Raw genomic sequence first — 15,594 nt, 5'->3', positions numbered from 1 at the left:
CAATAATTGTACATATCATTCAAATATTCAAGGTGATGACACCGCGGAATGTCGAGCATTGAGAAATAAGATCCAGAATATGATTGAGAAAGGAAAAATTATAGTGCAACAAGGACCACTAAATCATTCTATAGTGAATGTAGTCATTGTTCAAGAAGATCCCACATGAATTTATTCAAGACACTTGACAAGGAAGCGCAAATCGCATCAAAGAAATTGAGGAGGACAAGACTCTTATGAGCAAAGTGTCTCTATTGTTCTTAGATCTTATCCCCAAAACTTTTATTTTTAGTCCCACACATTTCCTCTTGTACTCATGAACTATCTTTGACCTGATTTCCTTATGGATACGTAGGCAACCCTTTGATGCGTCCTGTCTCTATCAATTAAATTTCTCTTCTTTCCCATGGTCATTCAAAACAATATTTTCTATTCTTCAAATATGATGACCAATTGGCCCAACTTTAAAGCATAATTGTCGTTCAGATTTAAAGTCGAGCTTCAATTTCCAAATACAAAACAATCACTTTTCTTTTTGAAATAATAATCTTCTTTAAGTGACGAAGTATCAAAAGATCCCCTGCTAATGAAATTGGGACAGAATTTTGAGGGAACCTCAAAAATTTCATGACAATATTTAAAAAAAGTGAGTATATATCTTATATGCTAAACTGGGGCAGAAATGATTTAGAAATCCCCAAAAATTTCATCACAATGGAGTGCAATTTTGAAATCAAAGCAAGCACATGTATGACCCAATCTTGTTTTTCAGATTTACGATTTTTCTCTTGATGCAGGAATAGATTTGACATAAGGAGTTACTATTTGAATCAAGCTACCGTTTGACTATTTCGAAGATGCTATTATCAACTTGCTATTGTGACCTAACGAATATTGACAGGCTCGTCTGCATTTCAAAATGACATTAGGTTCGCCCGCCTTATAATAGGACAACAGGCTTGTCTATACCTTACAATATGACATTAGGTTAGCCCGCCATACAATAGGACATCAGGCTTGTCTACCTTACAATAAGACATCTAGGTTCGTTTGCCTTACAATAGGACATCACGATCATCCGCCTTACAATACAATATTTAGGCTCGTCCACCTTACAATACGAGATTAGGCTCGTCCGCCTTACAATACAACATTTAGGATCTTCGGCCTTACAATAGGATTCTTAGCTTAACATTATTATTTGGAGATGGGTCGCAATTCTTCAAGAGGTAAACCAAAGTTTTCAGGGTTTGCACTACATCTTCCAAAGCAGCTACATCTTCCTATCTCTTCTTGTCATTATTATTTTCTAGCACTTATATTTTTATCATGTTGGTTGACACATTTTGTATTTATAAGCTAACATTTTATCTAGCCTTATTAGAAATTGCAGGTGAGATCGATCGTCCTTACAGGTACGATTATCATTTTCACTTGTCTATCGCAACAAAGGCCCTCTCAATCATTTGTTACTGGTATTACTTATTTTCATCTAATCCTTGCTTAAGCTGGAAAATGCTCTGTCATGCTCTTCTCGCTACTCTAATTATATCTATTCAAGCCGCTATAGTTTTCATTCAAATATCGTACCGTTACTTTTTTAGAGCTTTGTTTGTTCATAAATCTAGAACTACACATTGTCGTATTCTCGTAATACCAGAGATATGTAGGCGACTTAAAACCAAAGCCTCGACCATACTCTTTTCTATCTCTCTATCATTTCAATAGATCCACTGACATATCTCGTCGGTCAAACAAAATGGGCTACTAAGTCAATGTTGGTTGCCCGACAATTCATCCTTCATTCTCAAGCAAACAAGGGACAGTTGTTGACACATAATTTTGACCAACCTATAACGCCTTTCAAAGTGCTATTTGATTAAATACGTATTTTAAAATATATTTCGTGTTTGATCAATTCTATCTAAATAAATATAACTATTTCAAAAAATTATTAAGTTATCATAATTATCGATAGTTAAACTCGAAATAATTAATTTACTCAAATGTTTTAAAATGTAAGTGTTTTTTAATTAAATAAAAAATATTTATAATATATGTAGTATTTAATTGGATAGCATTTCCTTAAATCCCCTCTGAATTATTTAATTTTTATCCTATTATATTCTAATTTTTTTTAATTCTAGCCACTCTAATTCAAATTCTCATTTCAATTATAGTCGTCTTTAGTTTTCAATCATAGCCATTTTCAATTCAATTCCTAAAGCTCTATCTTTTAATCCTAACCGTTAATCTTGTCCTATTTAATCCTGACCGCTCATCTTAGAATATTTCAACGGATGAGATCAAGTCTTCTAACTTCCCTATTTTAATCTAGCAAAAGACCAAAACCCTAACATGTTATCATTATTCCCCCTCTTCCTATCGCAATCAGATCCGCCGCCCCAACTCCTCTTCACCTTCCCATTCATTCCCTCCATTTTTTCCGACGAGACAGCCACCGGCCTCCATCACTTCTCCCTCCACATCCTCCCTTCTTCTCTCTCCCATCTCTTTTTCCCCTCTCATTTTTGGCAAAAGCAAACAGCAGCTGGTGAGAGCCAGCTTCGATCCTGGGGAGCAACTAGGTGAGAACCAGTCGGCGAGGACCATCGGTGGAACAGCAACGCCAACGAGCTGCTCCGGCCAGCGCAAACTAGAAACAATCAGTTGCTCTTACGAGGCGAGCATCACCGATGAGAGCAGTCGCTGCTCTCCCTCCTCTTTTCCTCTACTCCTTTCCTTTAATTTTACACCTCTCATCTAGTATATAAGAAAAGGCTTCTTATTCATCTCACTCACTCGTTGATTCTGAGACTCTAATATAAGAATTGTTATCCTTTCAAATTTCCTTGCTTGGATTTGCCGTTGCAAGTACAGTATTGATTCATGTTTGTTTGTTGATCATATACTTTACTGCTTAACCGGTTAATTTTCGATGCTTAACTCTTTGTTTTACAATAATGTATTGCTTAAATTTGCATAAAGTTGATAATGTTGAAATAAAAGGGAACCATATGGGTCATCTTCTTCTCCTCTTGATGTATGGTGTTATGTTTATTGCTTCTAGTAATTTCTTGAGTTTATATGTGTGACTTTGCTTATATTATGTTATATTACTCTTGGGTTTAGACATGTTAACCATATAACATGTGTGTAAGTATTATGTAGTATTATCCCCATTGTTGTTTCGCAGGTTTTATAAGTTCTGGAGTTCGTAGAATCGCCATGGGAAGGGATGTCAGATTGAAGCTTTACCTTATTTTGTTTCAATATTCGTATTTGGATTATTGATTCGGTTTTGTAAAAACTTGTATAAACTCTAACTCTCTCTCTATATATATAATATATTTGGGGAAATCATCTAAGGGGGGAGGGAAATAATTGCTACTTGTTACTTTATCGTAACTACTTGTTGTTAGAAAGCACGCCTATAGGAGTGTGACTATTTACTATTCTTACTTGGTGATTTCTTATTATAGAGCCATTCTAAAATAAAATTGGTCATTTGCTTGCATGAATTTATCCATAATTTTTGCTTATGTTAATCACATAATAAAATAAAGCTCTAATCTACCTAATAATCCAGTTTATAATAATAAAGTAATGTATAACATTTTACATGCTTATCACTTTGTGTTATTTGTATCATTAATTTTCTTTTTATATAAAATAACTGCTTGGTTGAATAACGAGTTTTCTATATCAGAAATGACTTAGATATCATGCTTATAGGATCTAAATAAATCTTGATATATTTGAAAGTAGATATCATGCCTATTGGACTTTTGAATAATATTATAATTTTCAGCATGTTCATGCTTAGAAATCATGCCTATAGGTTGTAGATTTGATTTTATTTATTTATAGTATCATGCTTATAGGTTTTATGCAATATTTTTCAATCACCGAGAAATCATGTTCATAGGTATTTTTAATCAATATCCAATATGCTAATGACTGAAATAATATAACTGAATTCAGCCACTGTTTGCCAGCGTGTTAAATAACTGAATTAATTATGTTGCATTTTCTTCTCACTATTAAACAATTTCTGCAATACAATTTTTCTGGCTACTTAAATGTAATAATTTCCAGCATAATAAAATAATTGAAAGAAATTTGCCACATATTTCTTCTCCCTGTGAAATAAGTTTTGCAACATAATTATTTTCTGCTTGTCAAAATAAATCAATTAACTAGTCCCAGCATGTTAAAACATTGATTTTGTCTTTCCAAATATTTAGCTGACCGAATAATAAGCCGAGCGTTGATCCGTAAAGTGTGTTGATTTCTGAGTCTCCCTTTCCTTTTTCCCTTTATTTGTTTTGTAATTATAGCTGTTTTGGGGTAGCTTAGTAAAAAAAAATGTTTCGCCTATCTAATTGTGCAATTTCTATCTTCTCGCTCCTCTCTTTATTAATTATTTAATATTTGTTATTTATTTATCTATATCACCTAGTAAGCATGTTTAGATTAAATGACCAATAAATGAATTGAGCTTAATTGATACTTGTAACCCCAATATAAATTGCATGAGATACGGCCGGGACCCACATCTGTGGACCTCGAGAGATGCTTAACACCTTCCTCTCGAGGTCATCTATCGAGGTAATTTGAACCCATACCCGATCTCTGGTTGGTTGTCCCTTAGATCAGTTAGGTCAGATAGGTGCCCTTACGCGCCTTAATTCGTTAGGGGACGACTCTTCAATAAACACAAAACACAAAAGGGTTGTTAGGTCATGCACCGAAAACCCATTTTTGCAAAAAATGGGGCACGACAGAATGGCGACTCTGCTGGGGATTTTAGGTTACTTACCATTATGTGTTTTATGCTTATTGTGGGATTTATTTATTTTGTGTATTTCCTTGTTTATTTTACTATTGCCATGCCTAAATTGTTATTTGCTTTCCTTATTTATTTGCTTATTTGTTTGACCCTCTTACGTGTTTGTATGGGTATTTCCTTTATTTATGCAAATTATTTATCTATTTAGTGTTTTCCTTAAAGTGTTTATATGTTACTGTTTTTCATCTACATGCTAAATGTTACTAGTTTGAAAAACTGGCATTCCGCTCATACTTCCCCAATTGGGACCCTCTTACTTTTCTAAAAAAAAAATTATCGTGATGTTGTGCATTTGCACCTTTCATAAATACTCCAATTCTCTTCAAATATCCATTATAGAGAGTCGACATATGCGTGGATAGAATTGACAATATAACTACCGGGACACCACGAGCCTACTCGCATAGAACCTCTTCAAGTCCGTGTCGAACCAACTCTTAGAAATCTCAATCAGGTCATACATGTTGCATAAACCTTAGGTTGTTTGACCCTTGGTGTCAATTCACACACTTAGTAGCCACCCTATTGTCTAAAGGACCCCAACACCCTTTAGACAAATTGCATATTATTAGTCAATGTGATCAAAATAATTAGTCCAAGCCTGATCATGTCAAATGGAGTTAAGAATTTTTCTTTGACTCTAAACTTCAAATTGACAAAGTACGACTTGAATCAATTATGTGACCTATATTTTCTCTTTTAGCAATTATTGTCGCGCTCCGACAGTATTTGAATGTTGGCTTGTTATGTGCTATCTCGTGCTCGTGTTTGATTTACTTTTTTTGCTTAAAAGTTATCTAGTATTTGAACTTTGGCTCAACTATGAATCTGCAATATGACAAATATGTTCATCATTCGAAAAAATTACCCCTCTTCTCATCCAACACAAAGTACCTTTTGGGCTATTTCTCCTCGTTCTATTCCTGCTCACACCCTCCCTCAACAATTATCTCCCACTCACATCAATTTTGATGTTTTGCGAAGTGAGAGAATACATGACAAAATTGAGAAGACTAAGCTAGATGCACTAAGCTAGATGCACTACAGCAAATTGGAATATAGCATCCAGTCTAGGAGAATTATTGATTAACAAATCTCTCATCAAGTATTGAAAAATCCGTCGGATGAAAGGAGCAAGAATGTATCCACCACTATACCTTTGAAACAAAGTAATCAGAACACTGAGCAAGCTCATTCTATCTTTGATTCAGGTGGTATGCGTTTCAAGACTAACGACTCACAAGTATCTTAACATAAGGTAAGGAAGCCTCGTATCTTCACTCCCTTAATGGAAACTGTGACAAGCATTTTCGATATATTATGGGCTAAAGGACTTTTAAGACCAATAAAAGGATGGATTCCTAAGCACTCTTCTTCAACTTTTGATCTATCCAAGAATTATGCATATCATTCAAATATTCAAGGTCTTGACACCGAGGAATGTCTAGTATTGAGAAATAAGATCCATATTATTATTGAAAAAGGAAAAATTAGAGTGCAAAAAGGACAACTAAATCATTCTACAGTGAATGTAGTCAATGTTCAAGGAGATCCCACAAGAATATATTCAAGGCACTTGACAAGGAAGCGCAAATCGCATCAAAGAAATTGAGGAGGACAAGGCCCTTATGAGCAAAGTGTCTCTATTCTTCTTAGATCTTATGCCCCAAACTGTTACTTTTATTCCCGCTCATTTCCCCTTTGACTCCTGAACTATGTTTGACCTGATTTCCTTTTGAATACGTAGGCAACCCTTTGATGGGTCCGGTCTATATCAAATAAATTTCTCTTCTTTCCCATAGGCATTTAAAACACTATTTTCTATTCTTCAAATCTGATGACCAATTGACCCAACATTGAAGCATAATTGTCATTCAGATTCAAAGTTAAGCTTCAATGTCCAAATACAAGACAATCATTTTTCTTTTTGAACTAATAATCTTCTTTGAATGAAGTAGGATCACAAAATCGCCCGCTAATGAAACTGGGACAGAATTTTTGAGGGAACCTCAAAAATTTCATGACAATATTTAATAAAGTGAGTATATATCTTATACTCTAAAGTGGGGTAGATATTTTTGAGGGGTCCTCAAAAATTTCATCACATTGGAATGCAATTTTGAAAACAAAGAAAGCTCATTTATGACCCAATCTTGTTTATCAAATTACGATTTTTCTCTGGATGCATGAATAGATTTGATATAAGGAACTACTATTTGAATCAAGCTACCATTTGACTATTTCGAATATGCTATTATCAACTAGCTATTGTGACCTACCGAATATTCACAGGCCCGTCTGCCTTACAATTCGACATTATGCTCGTCCACCTTACAATATGACATTAGGTTCGCACGCCTTACAATAGGACATCAGGCTCGTCTACCTTACAATACAACATTAGGTTCGCCCGCCTTACAATATAAGACATCAGGCTCGTCTGCCTTATAATACGACATATAGGTTTGTCCGCCTTACAATAGGAGATCAAGCTCGTCCACCTTACAATACGACATCTAGGCTCGTCCGCCTTAGAATAGGACATTAGGCTCGTCCGCCTTATTATACGACATTTAGGATCTTCTGGCTTACAATAGGATTCTTAAGTTAACATTATTATTCGGAGATAGGTCGCAATTCTTCAAGAAGTAAACCAAATTTTATCATAGTTTGCACTATATCTCTCAAAGCAGATACATCTTCCTATCTCTTCTTGTCATTATTATTTTCTAGCACTTATATTTTTATCATGTTGGTTCACACTTTTTGTGTTTATAAGCTAACATTTTATCTAGTCATATTAGAAATTACAGGTGAGATCGATCGTCCTCTCAGCTACAATTATCATGTTCCTTGTCTATCGCAACAAAGGCCCTTTCAATTATTTGCTACTCGTATTACTTCTTTTCATCTATTCCTTGCTTAAACTAGAAATCGCTATGTATTGCTCTTCTCGCTACTCTAATCTTATATATTCTAGCCGCTATCATTTCCATTCAAATATTGTACCGTTACATCATTTTTAGGAACTTTGTTTGTTCCTAAAACACACGGCCTAATTCTCGTAATACCAGAGATATGTAGGCGACGTAAAACCAAAGTCTCGGCCGTACCCTTTTCTAAATCTATATCGTTTCATTTGATCCCACTGACATATCTTGTTGGTCGGACAAAATCGGCTACGAAGTCAACGTTGGTTGCCCGACAATTCATCCTTCCGTCTCAAGCAACCAAGGGGCAACTATTGACACCCAATTTTAACCGACCTATAACCCCTTTGAAATTCCTATTCGATTAAATACGTATTTTAAAATATATTTCGTGTTTAATCAATTTTATCTAAAAAAAATATATATCTATTTCAAAAAATTATTATGTTATCATAATATCGGTAGATAAACTCGAAATAATTATTTTACTCAAATGTTTTAAAATGTAACTGATTTTTAATTATATAAAAAAATATATGTAATATATGTAGTATTCTAATTGGGTAGTATTTCCTTAAATCTCCTCTAAATTATTTAATTTTTAGCCTATTCTATTCTAATTCATTTCAATTCTAGCCAATCCAATTCAAATTCTCATTTCAATTATAGCCACCTGTCGTTTTCAATCATACCCATTTTCAATTCAATTCCTAAATCCCTATCTTTTAATCCTAACCATTAATTCAATCCTGGCCGCTCATCTTAGAATATTTCAACGGATGAGGTCAAGTCTTCTAACTTCCCTATTTTAATCTAGCGAAAGACCACAACCCTAACATTTTGTCCTTATTCCCCCTCTTCCTCTCTCAATCAGATCTACTGCCCCATCTTCTCCTCTCCTTCCCCTTCGTTCTCGCCATTTTTTTCCGGCGAGACATCCACCGGTGAGGCTGGCTGCCGCTGGCCTCCATTACTTCTCCCTCCGCCTCCTCCCTTCTCCTCTCTCTCATTTCTTTTTCCCCTCTCATTTTCGACAACAACAAATAGCAGCCGACGAGAGCCAGCTCCGATTTTGGTGAGCAACCAGTCGGTGAAGACCACCGATGGAACAGCAATGCCGGCCAGCCGCTCCGGCCAGCGCAAACCAGAACAACCAGCAGCTCCGGCGAGGCGAGCATCACCGGCGAGAGTAGCCGCTGCTCTCTTTCCTCTTTTCTTCTGCTCCTTTCTCTTTTTCCGGTGGAGGCAACACCATTAACAACATTTACTCAAACAAAGGATTTTAAGATTTTGGCGGGTTGAAGACGAATCCTAACAAATCCGTCCGGGTTAGTTCTCTTGTTCGATTTATTATGCAATTTCTTTGTTTTTGTATGAAATATGTGATTATTTTTCATGTGTATTGTGAAAATCATCACTACTTATGAAATTTCGTGTGAAGCATGAAATACTATTCATGTTGTTTCTTTGGTTTTAACTTGTTTCTTACAGTATTGAAATTAATAATCTTCATTCTAATTGATGCCTTAATACTTGCTCCTGTAGATCGACTTGTTAATATTGTTAATAATAGTTTAATTTTCTGCTTTGATTGATTCTCTAATTGTTGAATTAGTTATTTAGTTGTCCTCTATGCTGAACTAATTATTTTCTTGTCAATTTGTTCTTTCGTTTTATTACGGTAAGTTATTGTTATTTGTGAATATTGATTTGAATTAGGCTGTAAATCTTATTCACTTACATAAATAATTATCTCTTAATTGTCTTCATAAATTAGTAATTGGGTGACTTCTTAATTGATCTCTTTGCCTTATTCTTACTCGTTTATTTTTGGTAAAAAAATAAAATAAAATGAATCTGATTTGGCTCGCTCTTTGAATAGGAAATAATAATTTTATAATTGATCCCTAAAATATTTCCTTTCCTTTAATTTTACACCTCTCATCAAGTATATAAGAAAGGGCTTTTTATTCATCTCACGCACTCACTCACTCACACGTTGATCCAACCTTAACAATCATTAAAAATACTCTCAGACTCTAATATAAGATTTTTTATGCTTTCAAATTTCCTTTCTTGGGTTTGCCGTTTCAAGTACAATATTTATTGAAGTTTGTTTGCTGATCATATACTTTACTGCTTAACCTGTTATTTTTCTATGCTTAACTTTTTGTTTTACAATAACGTATTGGTTAAATTTGCATAAAGTTGATAATGTTGAAATAAAAGGGAAGCATACGGGTCAGTCTTCTTCTCCTCTTGCTGTATGGTGTTATGTTTATTACTTCAAGTAATTTCTTGAGTTTATATGTGTGACTTTGCTTATAATATGTTATATTACTCTTTGGTTTAGAAATGATAACCATATAACATGTGTGTAAGTATTATGTAGTATTGTGCCCATTGTTGTTTAGCAGGTTTTATAAGTTCGGGAGTTCGAAGAGTCGCCATGGGAGGGGATGTCAGATTAAAGCTTTACCTTATTTTGTCTTAATATTCGTATTTGGATTATTGATTCGGTTTTGTAAAAACTTGTAGAAACTCTAACTCTCTCTCTCTATATATAATATATTTGGGGAAATCATCTAAGGGGGGAGGGAAATAATTGCTACTTGTTACTTTATCGTAACTACTTGTTGTTAGAAAGCACGCCTATAGGAGTGTGACTATGTACTATTCTTACTTGGTGATTTCTTATTATAGAGGCATTCTAAAATAAAATTGGTTATTTGCTTGCATGAATTTATCCATAATTTTTGCTTATGTTAATCACATAATAAAATAAAGCTCTAATCTACCTAATAATCCGGTTTATAATAATAAAGTAATGTATAACATTTTACATGCTTATCACTTTGTGTTATTTGTATCATTAATTTTCTTTTTATATAAAATAACTGCTTGGTTGTATAACGAGTTTTCTATATCAGAAATGAGTTAGATATCATGCTTATAGGATCTAAATAAATATGGATATATTTGAAAGTAGAAATCATACCTATAGGTTTTTTGAATAATATAATAATTTTCAGCATGTTCATACGTGGAGATCATGCCTATAGATTGTAGATTTGATTTTATTTATTTAGAGTATCATGCTTATAGGCTCTATGCAATATTTTTCAACCACCTAGAAATCATGTTCATAAGTATTATTAATTAATCTCCAGCATGCTAATGACTGAAATAATATAACTTAATTCTGCCACTATTTGCCAGCATGTTAAATAACTAAATTAATTATGCTGCATTTTCTGCTCACTGTTAAACAATTTCTGCAATACAATTTTTCTGGCTACTTAAGTCTAATAATTTCCAACATAATAAATAACTGAAATAAATTTGCCGCATATTTCTGCTCCATGTGAAATAATTTCTGCAACATAATTACTTTTTGCTAGTCAAAATAAATCAATTAACTAGTCCCAGCATGTTAAATCCGCTTTAGATTGCCCTGATTGATTCTGCTCAAATAAATAACTTTTGCATTATAATGAACTAGTTTGCTACTTAAAATAAATTAATAGTTATTTTTTTGTATGGTAATATGATCTGCTTATGCTAAAAAATACATTCCTGCATCCATGATCACTTTTTGCCACCTGTATAATTGCTTATTGTGTGTAATGCTCTAAAAAATCATTATTGTTATAATATTTGTTTGGTATGCCACACACTTAGCATGACACCTTCCACTTTAATTGTGTTTGTTAGCATGTTCATTAAAATCTAGAGGCCAACATGGGATTTTACGTGCTAAGTGTTGTCCAATGTGTTTTGCTTGGTGTCTAGAGGGCCTATTTAGGAGCCTATATTTCATTTTAGTCTAAAACCTCCTCATTAGTAGTCCAATGCCTCTTGGACGTTAAGGTGTGGCGCTAGGCACATTTTAGGACGTAATGTATGCTTAAGGTGGCGTAGGGGTAGTTAGGCCTTTACGGACATGATGAAATTGACTCGAGCTTAAAACGACAAACATTAGTTTTGTCTTTCCCAATATTAAGCTGACAGAATAATAAGTCAAGCGCTGATCCGTAAATTGTGTTGATTTCCGAGTCTCCCTTTCCATTTTCCCTTTATTTGTTTTGTAATTATACTTGTTTGGGGTAGCTTAATAAAAATAAAATTGTTTCACCTATCTAATTGTGCAATTTTTGTCTCCTCTCTCCTCTCTTTATTAAATGTTTAATATTTGTTATTTGTTTATCTATATCACCTAGTAAACATGTTTAGATTAAATGACCAATAAATGAAGTGACCTTAATTGCTACTTGTAACCCCTATATAAATTGCATGAGATACGGTCGGGACCCACATCTGTGGACCTCGAGGGATGCTTAACACCTTCCCCTCGAGATAATTTGAACCGTTACCCGATCTCTGGTTTGTTCACCCATAGTTAGATCAATTAGGTTAGATAGGTGCCTAACGCGCCTTAATTCATTAAGTGGCGACTCTTCAATCAACACAAACCCAAAAGAGTTGTTGGGTCGTGCACTGAGAACTCATTTTTATGAAAGATCGGGGCGCGACAACCCTAAGATATAAACCCTAAATCCTACAAGTCTGTGAACCATAAAACTAAAAAAAACTAAAACACCCTAATCTCTAAACCCTAAACCCTAAAAAAACCTATGAAACACTTAACCCTTAAAAGCCCTAAAAAGACCCAAAAACCCCTAAACCTAAAAAACTCTAAGCTCTTAACCCTATAAAGCCCTAAATCGTATATCTTAAACCCTAAAAAAACACAAAAAAAGACCTAAGCGTGTAAAACTCCGGAAACTAATGAACTAAGCTAGAGCCTAATATGTAAACTAGTAGCCTAAGTGGGGTTTAACATAAATATTAGAGTCGTAAAATAACCTCCCTAAATTAGAACAAGTGTTTTTGGACTTGAACGTCAAGGCATGACCCCCCAAGGACCAACCAAGGGTACTTGAGGAGGAACTTGAAGGTAGACAAAAAGTTGTCAACAGGCAGCCACCCACGAAATTGGCACCCACGAGCCATGGGTCGACCCACGCCCCATAGGTGGTGGCCGTGGGTCAAGGCTGGACCTCCCCATGCTTTGCCAACCTCTCTGTCTGAGCTACAAACATGCAGTACGGTTCGTGGACTCACTCACGCCTCGTGGGTGAGGTCTCGTGAGTAAGGACTGAAGCTTGACCAAAAGGAGGAGCTGCATACCCAACACACGAGTGACCATCACGGTCCGTGGGTCCATCCATGCCCCGTGGATGGTGCCTGCCAAGCTGCCCAATCTTGGCCAAAGGTTGGACTTTTTAAGAAATTCATAAATTATTTATTTTTTTATGCGGACGGTTTATATTGTTTAGTTAGACTAATATAAGTACTTTTTAACTATTAACCACCCCTTTACACCTCATAACTCACAAGACTCAAATCATAACCAACTCCCCTCTCCAATATTTCTCTCTCTAAGACTCAATTGAAGAACAAGAACAAGGTCAAGTTTACGGTTCAAGGAGCAACCTTTCCTCTTCAATTTCGTGAAGAAATATTCCTAAGGTATGGTGTCTTTTCATCTATGGGTATCTTTCGCCAATAGAGTCCCTTCAAAACTTGGTTTGAAATCCCCCCCAAGAACCCATGAATCCCTCATATTGTTAAATTGTGAATTTATGATATGGGTTGGTTGATTATGGAAGCATGTTAATTGGTTATGTTTATATTGATTAAATTATGGAATCGTGATATTCCCGTATCTAATGTAGTAGTTCTAGAAGTTTGGGTTTAGTTTCATTCATAGCCTTGAAGGGAACATTATTAGGGTTTGTACTCCTTGATGAGAATTGTGTATGAGCTTATGATTCACTCGAGTAGTGAAGATCCTATGACTAATGTGTAATTGTGGTATTGTTGCAAGATCATTCTCCCCATACCCTTACACATGTCAATGCATGAAATGTCTGTGATTATGATAATGTTGTTGTGTTGATTGAAAGGTTATTCTCATGAAATACTATGAACATGATGTGAAAGGTTTACTCACATATTAATGATTCTAAGGTTGAAAGGTCATTCTCACATAATGAATCTATGAGTTATCATGATACTATGTTGGTTTGAATGTTAGGGCATACTTTCACTAATATGAAATTAAGTAAAGACTTAACATGAATATTAAAGGGAATTATGCTTAGCACCGAGTGGATATGAATATGAATGGAAGCTTTTACGTCAGTTAGTCCGGGTTCCCAAAATAGTTATCTCATGAGATGGAAATGTTTTACCTCAGTTAGTCCGGGTTTCTAGTAGCAATCTCCTTATCTTGTAACTATGTGCCCACATAGGTCTTTAGCTAGTGGATCTACCTAAAAGCTAAACATGTTAGTTCTACCTTAAGCAAGTAGGACACCTTTTTTCGGTGTGGGGCATGACATCAGATTCCATGTAGCTCGCATGGTCTATGTCGGTTAAAGCTATCTCCTTATATGACAAGAACATGAACCATGACATGACAAGAACAAGAACATGAACAAGAATAAGAATATGAATTATGAACAAAAACATGAGTATGTACTATGATTCCTCAAGAGGTTCTACTTAGTCTGAATGGGGGTATGGGACTTCATTCATGCATGGCACAAGTACGTCTACTTAGTGTGAATGGGGGTATGGGACTTCATTCATACATGGCACAAGTAGGCTTTGAGATTGATTGTGGTATGTTCTTTAATGACATGATACTCTATGAGTTAATGCATGTTTTACATGAACCATGAATATGAACCATGAACATGAACTATACTTATGACTTCTTAATGAGCTTTGCTTAGAGTCAGTGGGGGGTATGGGACTTCACTTATACATTGCACAAGTAGACTTATAAAGGAGTTATGGTGTTGTTTACTTATGACATGAAGATATATATATATATATATATGCATGATATGAATTTTTGCTAAGAGTTACTTTAGTTATTACAAGCTATGAACATGAATGTCTCCTTATCCATGAGTGTTGGCAATGGATGAGATCAAGGTATGTTATGCATGATTATGGTGGCCTATAACTTGTAATTAGCATAGATAGTAGTATGGGATCTTGTCTATGTATTGCACAAGTATAGCCTAGGGTTGCTTGTGAAATGGTTTGACTATGTATTTACACTAATATGAATCTTGGTTCTTAAAGTTGACAAAGTGCATGTTTTCAACTAAAATGTCCCTTTTTGCATGATTTAAGGATATTTATGCATGGCTTCCATACTTAGTATAATATTTGTGCTAACCCATATTTTCTACATTTTTTAAAAGTGTAGGTTCTGGTCATTGAGGTATACTTCTCCTTTTGAGTAGAACTTGGATTGACTATTCTCCACGCTCGGTGAGTCCTCATGGTTCGAGGACAAGGCTTATTCGTTTCTAATTTCTTTTAGACTTTCTCTTTTTGAGACTATGTTGCAAAGGGATGTGACCCTTATTGACTCTCAATTGTATTAGATGGTTTTTGAGATAAGGTCTAGACTTCTATTTTGGTTTTATGAAAAAGACTTCGATCGTAAAAAGTTTTAAATTCTGCATCATTTCAATTACTTATGTTTATGATTATGCTAAGGGCTTGTATGACACCCCTTCGGGATCAAGTACACCGTGTTACATCTAGGGGGTACCCCTGGGTTGTGACAAATTGGTAATCAGAGACAAGGTTTAGAATGATTATATGATGATGTCTCATGAACCATGTCTAGTAATGTCTTGTTCATGTGTGTGAAGCGCGCCATACTTATGAATGAGAGGCTATAAGATGTTTAGGAAATTTCACATCTTTCATTACTCTTTAGTC

The sequence above is a fragment of the Solanum tuberosum genome, unplaced genomic scaffold (assembly GCF_000226075.1).
Source record: "Solanum tuberosum cultivar DM 1-3 516 R44 unplaced genomic scaffold, SolTub_3.0 scf00199, whole genome shotgun sequence".
Lineage (NCBI taxonomy): Eukaryota > Viridiplantae > Streptophyta > Magnoliopsida > Solanales > Solanaceae > Solanum > Solanum tuberosum.
This window is presented reverse-complemented; position numbering follows the sequence as displayed.